Source organism: Rhinolophus sinicus, chromosome 1 (assembly GCF_057876585.1).
Source record: "Rhinolophus sinicus isolate RSI-liver-muscle chromosome 1, RSI-T2T, whole genome shotgun sequence".
In the NCBI taxonomy this organism is placed as follows: Eukaryota; Metazoa; Chordata; class Mammalia; order Chiroptera; family Rhinolophidae; genus Rhinolophus; species Rhinolophus sinicus.
Window position 1 is genome coordinate 151,355,130 of NC_142501.1, and position 12,403 is coordinate 151,367,532.

A 12,403-nucleotide genomic window follows, 5' to 3' on the forward strand; every position below is an offset into this window, starting at 1 on the left:
CTATAGATGATGTATTACAGAATTGTACTCTTGAAACCTATGTAATTTTACTAACCATTGTCACCCCAATAAATTTCAATAAAAAAACATTACCAAAAGAAAAATTATCTTCACAACCACAGTGCGCTATACCTCATCATTTGTATTGTTGGTTTGTCTGTACCAAGAACTTGAATTTACTTCGAGCACAATTTCTTCCTGTACCACTATTTCTTCTCTGCCAGGTATTTGCCGCTGTACTTTTCCTTCACAGCTACTGTCAACAATCCCAGACTTATCTTCTGTGATTCCACTTGCTCCCAACTCCCATCTCTCTCTCTCTCTCTCTCTCTCTCTCTCTCTCTCTCTCTCTCTCTCTCTCTCTCTCTCGGTCACCAGTACTTGAGTCAACTGTAGTCTGAATTCTCTGAATTCTTTTCATTGGCATATTCTTGGTCAATAAGCTTCTCCACTGGCTCTGGTGAAAATGGGAAAATAAGTCCTAGTATATCAGAGAGAGGCAGAATATTACCAAAACAATGAAGACAATTCCTCCAAAATTTAAAACATTTAACTCTGGGGAAAGAAAATAAATAAATAAATAAAAATGCTGTATTAAGTGATATACGTATCTGCAAAAATAAGCATACCTCTCTTTACGTTTTGTGGTTGGTGTTGGTATAGGTCATAGTTATTATAGTAATGTTTGTACACTTGATTGGTTTTGCTTTTATGTATTTTGTTTTCAATTCACTGAGGTAAGGTATAGATTTAAGTTATAATATGAGGTATTCAGCTTTATCATTAGGAAAATATAAAGTTATAAAGGCGAATGTTGAAAACTAATCTACTGAGTATTATCTCAATAGCTTCCATTCTACTTTTGCTAGAAGGGTAGCCACTTGCAACGTCATACATATTTTATCTTTGTCCAGGTTGTACCTCATGTGTTATTCACATGAAGCTTTATTTCTATCCTAGTTATTAACCTTTAAATATAGTACTCTTGCCAAATCCATCCAAAATTTTTCAGTGAGATCATGAGTTTCATGGCACATTATATAGTCCATTCCTCCAAAAAGTATGAAGAATACATGTAATTTTATATTTCCACAACCCTTACAATTATAGAACATACTGTAAGATCCTAAAGTTATGCTTCCCATTTCTTTTAAGTTATTGTGTTGTCAAAAAATTTCTTATAGTAAAAAAGAAAGATAACATATTTTTGGATTATGTTTTTATTTCCTTCAGCTGATGTAAAGTAACAGCTCAATGAACATCTATAGAATGAAATCTGACATTTCAGAGAAGACTGAAACAAACAAAAACTGGACTTGTTATGAAATGACAAAGCTCTAGAGCAAGTCTCCATTACCATCCTTTTATTTAGTATAAAAGGAAGTATTTTTGCTATCTATAGACACACAGTTAATAAAGAAGGAATAAGTATAGAAAAAATAATTATTATCTGCTCTTTCAGATTTCATACATGATTTAATTTCTGTTTCAGTTGGAATTGTATGAAACATGTTTAAAATATGTAAATGAGAAACAAAGATAAATTCTGCTTGTCTCATTTTATTTTAAATAACAATGTTTATAGCTGAAAATCTAGACATCAGTTATTAAGCTTACAGATTCGTTGTGAGTTTCAAATAAAATAATGCATTTGCAAATATATTGTAAACTTTGAGACATTAAAATAAATATTCAGTGTTACTGTTTTCAAAGATTAAAGCAATTGACCTAGAGCAAACTGTATCTAATTAAGAAAAGATACATGCCAGCTTTAGAAGAAAACAGTGTTCCCACCTGCCTATTGCATTTTATTTTCACCAATTGCTAATTATTTCATAAAATAAATATTAAGAACAGTGTGGATTCTCTAGCTAGTTCTTAAACAAATGTCATCAACTCATATTGATCAAAAGAGACTGTTAAACTTACTAAAGCAGAGCAAAACAAAATATTACATTTATGGCAATGGTTTGTAGGTCTTATATATAATGTGACTATTTTATAATAGCCTTGATATAAGCAGCAAAGCAGCAGCATTGCAAATTAAGTTCCATGACCCCTGAAATAGGAGTACCTGGACATTCTTAAAGTGTGGTTAATGCTGAGAAACATTATACTAAATATTCTGTCTTCTTTGAATACCCAACAGCAGGGAAGGGGAATATTGCCTATCAGCCACTTAATTATCTGCAATGTATATGCAAATACTCAGAGTTTGATGAAGTCTTTACATTTCACCTCTAAGCACCACATTAGTAATCCATGAATCCACTACTAATGTTTCTGTAGCATTCAGGCAGCAGTGAAAAATTAAGCAATAATGACTTCAAAGGTGGAAGAACCACAAAATAACTCTGTACCTTTGAGGTCATTTTTACCATTTGAACACAAATTATACTAGTGCACTTCATTGGCTTCAGCATTTGCAAAGCATTGCTAATGAATAGGGAGGTTATTTAGGAAATTGAGTGCAGGAGGTGGATATAGATAGAACACTAAATTGATTCCAAATATAAAAAGAAACACATTTATTGCTTTTAAATTGCCTCAAATGCAAAATCCACAGATAAAACAGATTTTCAGAAAATCCAGGGAATGCATCAAAGTTGTTCAATCAGCATGATCAACTTCAGGTGCTTGCTTTTTGTGACTCTTCCTTGGCTCAATGGGAACCCACAAATAATATATAAAAAGCTTCTTTGCTCTAAAGAGTTTTGTTTTGGAAAATGTAGTCATATAAGACAAATTATACCCTCCTTAGAATTGCTTAAAAGCAACTTCCCTCTAACTGACAAAATTGTACATTGATACATATTATTGTTGTGTTAAAAATATTAAAAATGGTCTAGTAAAGCAAATTGGCTCAGCCTTAACTATACAATTTCAAAATAATAAGAATGATAAGATAATAATTAATTTGCTAAGTACCCAGTATATTTCAAGTTTTGGAAACCGTTATGCAAAATGGTAAGTGCTAAACTTAATAATAATACATTTTGAAAATATTCTAGATTATTTAGTTTAGTACACAACTAGCAATCTAGTATAGAATAACCCTTTTAATAAGGTATGTCTTTACCATTTGCTTCATTAGCTACACTGTGTTTGCTCACATAATAAAATATTCTAAATTAGCCAATACACAATGCCTAAGAACTAGGTGTTTTCAATGGATTATAATCATATCTGAATCTTCCAAAATACCAATTAATATTGTTGTAAAATAATAAACAATTAACCTATTTTACGTAGTATACATAATAGTAAATCTGCAATCCAATACAACTCAACTTACTATGATATACGGGGGTGCTAAAAAAATGTACACATATGACTTGTATTCATCTTTTGTTATTGGTACATGTTGAGTATTACAACTTTAATACAGTTTTTTTCCTTTCTTAAAATGTGTATTTTTTTTTGGCACCCTCTGTAGTTAGATTTAAATTGAATTTAATATGGTTCAGTGATATTTTGATATGACTAATAAAGTGTGTAATGAAATATTTAAATAAGAATGCCTAAAGCCAACATCACTCTGAAAACATGTCCTATAATCATTAAAAGAAAAATATGTTTCATATATAAATGTCTTTACAAAACAGAATATTAAAAGGTGTATGTATGTACTAAATGCTATTCTCTGCTGCAGATGCTAGTTAAACTTTTTTTTATCAAGTTGAAAAAATCAAACATACAAAAATGTTGCTTGAATTATACAATAAACTTCTTTTTGAGAGATTTTTGTTGACCTTATGTAGCATCATTCCTAAATATTATAGTATTTATTGCCTACAAACAAGGACATGTTCCCATATTACCAAAGTGTTACCATAAAAATCAGAAATTTAACAAAAATACATTAATACCATGTAATCCTCAATCCCCATGAAATACAATGATCTCAATAATGCCCTTTATAGCAGAAGTATCTAATCTAAGATCACTTATTTCATTTGGCAGTGACCCGCTTAGTCTCCTTCAATTTGAAACATTTCCTTAGTCTTTCTTTAACTTGTGTGTGTCCTTAACACTTTTAGTGATTATAGGTCAGGTATTTTGTTGGAAATATAACTATTTGTGTTACACCTTAACATATACCTGCCCATTCTGATCAACCACAAATAGACTTTTACCATAGCTTGTAGGTATTGTTAAAATAATCCCCGAGAGATTTCAGTGCCTCCTCTTTTTTCCTACGTACTCAAATCCACTCATCTCTCTTCCAGCAGAGTGGTCTTCCTAATTCTAAAATTAAACACATTATTTCACTTTCTATGCATTCAGTGATCTTTATCACGTACAGGGTAAACCTTACAATCTAAGCATGGTTTATGAGGGGCCTCTAATCCATTGGCTTCTGCCTATGTTCTCATTCTTCACTCTGGACAAGTAAAGGTGCACATTTTACCATCCAGTATGGGAACTTGTAATTCCTCCCACATCACTTGCTTTTTCCTATGAATTATCATTAAAGGCCCAAGTCAGAAATTATCCACTGTATATAAAACCTTTCATTGTTCACATTGGTTGTTTTATGCAAAGCAACAAAATATATATAGTAGTATATTTAGATATGCTGGATTATTAAATATTTAGGACCAAATGCTATGTTATTAAGACTCTAATAGGATATACCATGAGATTGTGCTTCATTTACTATATCGTGCTGTTTCAAATGTCAACATATTTCATATAGAAAAATTGAAAGCAAAAAGTGAATCTTGTTATATGAGACAAGGGCAATGATGGTCAAGGTGTATCAGCCAATTTTTGTGTTCTAATAATAACTTGCCTGTAATGTTATGACTTAATTTGTAATTGACCTGCAACAGATTGGAACTGGAGTGTAAAACACAATTTTTAACTCATATTCTATCACCTGTGTTAGAAGACCTAGATCACAAGTAGTATACATAGTTGTTAAGCCCTTCAAAATATGGTATATTTCAAATAAAGTATTATTTTTAGAAATTGTGTAAGATGAATTAATTTTAAATTTGATTGGTGCAAGATAATTTTGAGGCATGAATAATTACATAAAGCATTCTTTTCCATAGAGGGAAATGGTGGAATAATAGTAATAAAAAAATTCTAACCATTTGACACAATTTGCATTCCTATGAGTTCCTGAAATTTATAACATTCTACCTCTATGATCTCAATTTATGAAAACTACAGTTTTACAGTCATGAAAAAACTATTCAACGTGTGTGTGTGTGTGTGTGTGTGTGTGTGTGCTGGCTAAGAGATGCAGGAAAGAGAACCAGAAGCAAATTGAGAAGTGAATTTTTGCACTTCCTTTTAAAATTGTATTACTTTACTTGTCCGTATTACTTGTCCTTTCAAACTGATGCATTATTTCTTGGGAAAAACATGTTTGGCTTTCTACATTTCAATCAAACTATTTCTAAAATACTTGTTGTTCTTAATGAACTTATGAAGTCTTCAGGTTTTTTTTTTGTGGGAGGGGGATTGTTTTTTGTTTTTACTTATGTAAATTTGGGGAAAATTTTACACTCTGACTTTGATGTAGTAAGCTTACCATTTGAGACAATTTTGCATTTTCTGAAGACATTTAAAATTTATTATAACTTTTAAGCCAATACTAAACAATACTTTAAAAAAACATGTATATAAAATATTGTTTTATATTTGTATATATGTATAAAATAGTATATATATATATATAATATATATATTATATATATATAATATTAAGGGTATATATATATATATATATATATATATATATATATATATATACCCTTAATATTTTCTTCATACATTTTGACTAAAAAATTAGACATCTTTATTGGTAAGCTGTTAAACAAAAAATCTCTATTCAGATGCAATCATGTAAGTCTGTGGAATTGTATATGCTATGCACATATTTAATACATAGCACTCTGTGAATTTAAAAAAAAACACACAAGAATAAGTGATACTAAATAGCAAAGACTGAGCATGTGTTCAATCATTCATGCATTCATCAAATAAGTTCTGGTTGCCTATCATATATAAGCAATATATTAGAAATGGGACTGTGTTTGGCAGTTAAATCAGCTTTTTCTTTCTTCATGTTATGAGAAGCATAGTGATACATGTAGAGCAAGAGTGTCTACGTGAAAAGTGTCTATAATGCCATTGATTCTCTATGAATATATCGGTAATCCTAGTATATTTATTAATCCCAAAAACTAATGATTTGGGGAAAGAAAGTATTATAACTCCACCCAAATAAAGTGATTACATCTACTTCCAAAGAGCTTGCAATATGCAGGTGAATGTGCTGTCTCATTCAGTTAAATAAGCAAGGCAATGACATCTCCAAGCCATGACTTACCTTTAGGGACATATCTCATTATTATCATTACATATTCTTAACTAAGAACAGCAACAACAACAAAAAAATCATTTAAATGAGAGTCAATACAACTTTTTAAATTTCTAGTGTGAAAAAGAAGACTGCCTTAATAAAAAACATGGGTAAAAAAAAAATGACAATTTGGAGAAGGTATAAGATAGTGGAGTAGATAAATACTGTGCTTTCTTCCTCCCATAAACACATAAAATTACAACTGAAATATAGAACAATCAATCCGAAGAACCATCAGAAGACTAGCTGAACAGAAATCCTATAACTACAGATATAAAGAAGAGCCATCTTAAGACTGGTATTAGGGGAAGAGAGCAAAACGAGTGGCCATACACCCATGTGTCATAGTTGAGAATCAATTTGGAGAAATATTTCAGCTGTGATGGTCCCCTCTGTGGAGCAAGGGACCCCAGCCCCACACCTGGCTCTCCAGCCTGGAATACCATTGCTCAGAAAAGGAGCCCCCACAACATCTGACTGTAAAAAACGGGATTCCAACCACCTGGGTGAGACAGAGAGCTGCTAAAAACCCAAGCATCCCTCTTAAAAGACCTGCACACATACTCATTTTCTCACAGGCACTCACCCTAGGCTCCAGCAGAGAGGGATGGTGACTCAGGAGGCAGCAGAGACATACATGAACAGACTGAATTGTGTGGCCTCAGGGCAATACTGGAGGGGCAGTTACCATTTTCACTTGACCAAGACTGGGGGGGCATAGCAAATCTACCTAATACATAAAAACAAACACAGGGCAGCAACAAAAATTATGTGACAAAAAAAAAAAAAAAAGTTCCAAATGACAGAACAGGAGAAAACTCCAGACAAAGGATTAAACGAAATGGAGAAAAACAATCTACCAGATACAGATTTCAAATCAATGCAATAAGGATGCTCAAGGAACTTAAGAGAAGAATAGATGAACTCAATGGGAACTTCAACAGAGATAGTAAACATAAAAAAAGATGTAGGAAGCCATAAAAAAGAGCCATTCAGAAATGAAGACTACATAACTAAAATAAAGAATTCACTAGAAGGAATCACCACCAGACTAGATGAAGCAGAGAATTGAATCATGGATTTGTAAACAAGGTAACAAAAAAACACCCAATTGGAACAGCAAAAAGAAAAAAAAAAGAAAAAATGAGGATGGTGTAAGAGATCTCTGGGGCATCATCAAGCAGAACAACACTCACATCATAGAGGTACCGGAAGAAGAATATAGTCAATAATATAACAATAACTATGTGTAGTACCAAGTGAGTAGTAGACTATTTGGGCAATCACTTCTTAAATTATACAAATGTCTAACTGCTATGTTGTACACCAGAAATTAATATAAAATAAAATAATATTGAATGCTAATTATAACTGAAAAATTAAAAAGGTGAATGGCAATAAAAGGTTCAAATTTCCAAGTGTAAAGGAAATAAGTCACTGGGATGTAACATACAGCATGGGGGAAATAGTCAATGATATTGTGATAGCATAGCATGGTGCCAGATGGCTGCTGGATTTATGGTGATCATTGCTTTAGGTATATAAATGTGGAACATCTATGCTGTACACCTGAAACTGATATAATGTTGTATGTTGGCTGTATATTTTAATAGAATATTTTAAAAAGAGAAAAGGAGGTGTAGTGAGATTCAGATTCAATAAAATTATCATTGTATCAAAATATTTCAGTAATTCAGTACCGTGATACATAGGGATCTATAAGAACACAGAGGTTGTTACAGATTTCATTTTAGGAAGATAAGGGAATTCTCCTGGGATAAGTAGAATTCAAAACTTTCTTGGAGTATGATTGAGAGTTGGGAAGCTCAACTCAGAAGAATAACAGTTTTCTAAATTGTAGGTACAGTGTCCAGTGGTTCAATATCAATATGATAGATGTAAAGTGTGTGTGTGACAGTGGTGGGGCTTTGATATGTCTAGATCATAGGCTCATATTATATTTGTCACCTAAAAAGTTTTTATTTTAAAACCATGAATGCTCTTTATAGGACACATATATACCATTGCATAAATGTATTTATATTTTCTACAAATTGCTAATGTTTATTTCATAATTATCAGATTAAAAAGCAGTGTACCTTAAAATACTTAAAATTTTAAGAATTATTTGACTGCTTTCCAGTTTCAGATCCCTGTTTAGCACAAACAGCAACTTAATTTTAACAGTCTTATTCTGACTACAATAAGAATCTGACAAATCAAATGCCAAATCAACACTTTATGCTAAACTATTACATTTTCAGTATGCGTAGCTTACTTTAAATAAAATAAATTATTTCAATTCTCTAATAGATACAATAATGAACACTTGTCATCAAGATATTAAAGCTCTAAGCCCCCAAAAAATATCTTCTATAATAGTAAATCAAATAATGTTCCGTATGTTTTTCATTGAAACACTCTTAATTCTAATAAAACTGTCATACTAATGACATATCTCAGACAGTGCCTAATGTTTATTATCTCTCTTCGATTATTATGTTATCATGATTATGTATCATGTTTCATATAATGTTTTTTTTAATCCTAAAATGTTCTCTAAACAATATTAATAACACCACTTCTTTTTTGTTTTGAATTTGTCATGTAATCTTACACATACTATTACTTTTGACCTCTCATAGACATTGCATTATAGGAGTAAATTTTCTTTACACTATGCATCTGGATAGGTTTTATTTGTTTGTCTGTCAATTATAATTGGATTTCCTTTGTTATTCTTAGAAGAATTCAATCTTCTTCAATTTTGAAGGTGTGTGAGTATACACACACACATACACACACGTTTTATCTTATTCCAATTATCTCTATTTGTATTAATTTTTCACTATATTTTCTTATTCTCTTTCTAATTACTTATACTAAATTAATTAGTTATTTTATTTTTGTGTTTTTAATGTTTTTTTTTTTCCTTGTGGTTTAGGAAATCTAATAGTACTTTACTAATGCATAATAAGTGTAAATCCATGTTGAAACCTTTTTACATTAATATATTATTTTCAAGTTATTAACTATTGCTTTTTTTCCCCAAAACCTCACAGTTGAGACACATGAAATTGATCTCTTTCCCAGTTGGCATCTCTACCTATGGCCTGGCTCTTGCTGAATTAACCCAGTTTTTGAATTCCAGGATATTATTACTTTTTTCTTCGTTTTATTTTCTCATCTGTTCCGAGATAAAGGATGGTTTATGTGAAATTATCATTCCTCTCTGTGGTGTGGATGCAACATCTATATTCACTTAGAAATTTTCTGCTGCAATTATTATTCAGCACTCACTCCCATGTTTTATGACTTTATTTTCTCTTCCTTACACAACAGGGATTGAAGACTATGTTTATTTCCTTTCCTGCATATTTAAATTGGTGATAGAGGTTCTCCTTAGATCAAGATTTGTTGATTATGACTTTATTATAAAAGATATAACCTCATGTATCTCATTTAATTATTTTTTTCAGATTAATTAATATATGTTCTATCTGCTTACTAATTATAAAAAGTGCTAAAATTCTGGGTTGGTGTTTAGTTTTCATTAAAATTAGAGTGGATAGTTATGTTCTTTTTTATAGATGATATAATTGTTAAGCAGGTTCTGTGGGTGGTTAAGCAGGTTCTGTGAGGCTTTTGTCTTCACATCTGATGTTAAAGCTGAATGTCTATGCGGCATGTAGGCAGCAAACTGAGGGAGAGCAAGAATAGGCTGGAACCCGTAAATACAAAGTCAAGCCATGGGATAGAGTGAAATCCATGTATGTGTTCATTGCTTCTAGCTTTGATGGTCCGGGCATCCTTCAGAAGCTAGGATCATTACCTTCTAGGAGCTAAATACGCACAAACCTGGCCCAGGAGTCAGAGAAATCCTAGGAGGGCCCAGTGGAAGGCAGAAGAGTAGAGGCACAACTACTGCCTTACCCACCAGATCAGTGGCAACAGGTATGAGCTACTGCAGCTTCACTTCCACCCTAGATGTCTCTCACAGTAAACATACAAGAATGGGAATTTTGGAAAATGTAGTTTAACTTGGCTAAGGTGATACAGCACAAGACCATCAAAATGAACCAAAGCAAATACCTTATTCCTGGGATTTTCACTATTCATTATTATTAAAATAGAGGTATTTTAGGTGATTTTCAAAGGGATTTTAATAATGATTGATGGTAAGAGAATCTACACATTTATTTGGTTTAATATCTTGGAATGATTTGCAGAAGCTAAGTAAATAATATATCCAATTTTAATGTCTTAAAATTTTCAAATTTAAGCAGGTTATATTGTTCTGTGATAGAATAGAGGAGAAATATTTAATTGCTTGATTAAATAAAGTGTCAAATATTTAGCAAATCTATTGAATATAGAGAAACGAGTATTATGACTCCAGGACCAGTGATTTATATTCTAAATAATATATGATCCTATCTTTTAGAGGACAGCAGAATTTAACTCAGAGAAAACTGTTTAATTATACTTTGTAATCGTGATGAAAGGAGACGAGTAAGAAGGAAGAGTTGATAAAAAGAGGAAATGACTGTGGTTCAGATTTTTTACTTATAGAATGTAAAGACTTTTCAATAATTGAAAGCATTCTTTCAAAATATATCATCAATTGTAGTACTATATACCTTAGAAATGTTGTAGACATTGTCAATTTCTCTATGATTATCACTTAGAAACTATACTTGTCATCTGTATTCAAGACACTGCAGCGTGTGTGTGTGTGTGTGTGTGTGTGTGTGTGTGTGTGTGTTCTGTGATGGAAATGGAATAGTGGAAGGTGGATAGCTTTTCACTTCTTTCCATTACACTCATAGTATAAGTGGGTTTGAGGTGCCAGAATACAGAACAAATGATAGATAATCTGAAAGGTGAAAAATGTAACATTTCCATCATTGTGCTCTGTACTGGCAAGAACGAGTTTCTGAGACAGATTCCGAATATTGCCATTCAAAATAGAAAGCAAATATTGGTTCTACTCTCCTCCCCCCCTTTGAAAAGTTCTTTTTTTTTTTTTTTTTTTTTTTTTACATATAAGTGCCTACTGGAAATCAATCATCTCAACATTAAAATTTTCTAAAAGAAAATTTTGATTTAATCCTAATATCACTAGCACTACCAACTGTGGTCTTTTCCCAGGATCCCTCATCTCCATAAACGGCATGACAATTCACTGTTGTTTGTTGTCCTTGAATTTTCTTGTTCAGTGACTCTCAACTCTAATAGTCTGTTAGCAATGATGATTTTACTTCCAAATATACCTATTTTGGTGTTATTTCTCCCTCTATTTTTACCTTATATGCCATAAGAATTAAAGCAACAGGTATATAGAGAAAAATCTTACAAAAGCGTGTTGTATAGTTAATTAATTTTTTAAAAATAGTGGTTTTGGTTGTTAGCTTTTTAAAAGTGAAAATACATTGTGGTTTACACTTTCTAAATACATATTCATCTTTAAAAAACTAATTTTTATATTATTTTTCTAAAGAGGAACTTTTTGAATTGGATGGGCTTTAAGAAGCACCTCAGGGTTGATGAGGAGTCATCCTATTTTTGACTCCCAAATAGCTTCTTGAAAGACAAAGGTATTAGCAGGTGTTCTGTGGAGCCCTCACAGTGGACTCTGCCCTTTCACAATTTGGGTAAAATAGAATAATATTGGCAGTGAGGGAGAAAAAGGTGTTCAGGGTGACAGTTTTCTATCACCTATGATGTAGACACACAAAACCATCCACAAAAACGTGGGCCCTCTTACTTAATATATAGCTGTCATTAGGAAAAAAGCCAAATACTGCATTCCATAGTTGCCCTTCCTTTTCGGTGTTGCCATGTGACAAGTGTTTGTCAGTAAAATACAACCAGCAATGGAGAATGTCACTATGTGGGCAAGACATTTGAACAACACATAAGTCTTTTCCATGTCTTATGGTTCTCTTACCTTCAAAAGTATCAAAACCTAAGTATGTTGGTATCAAACTATAGGATAGTGAAACTCTAAATCACTGCGTAGTG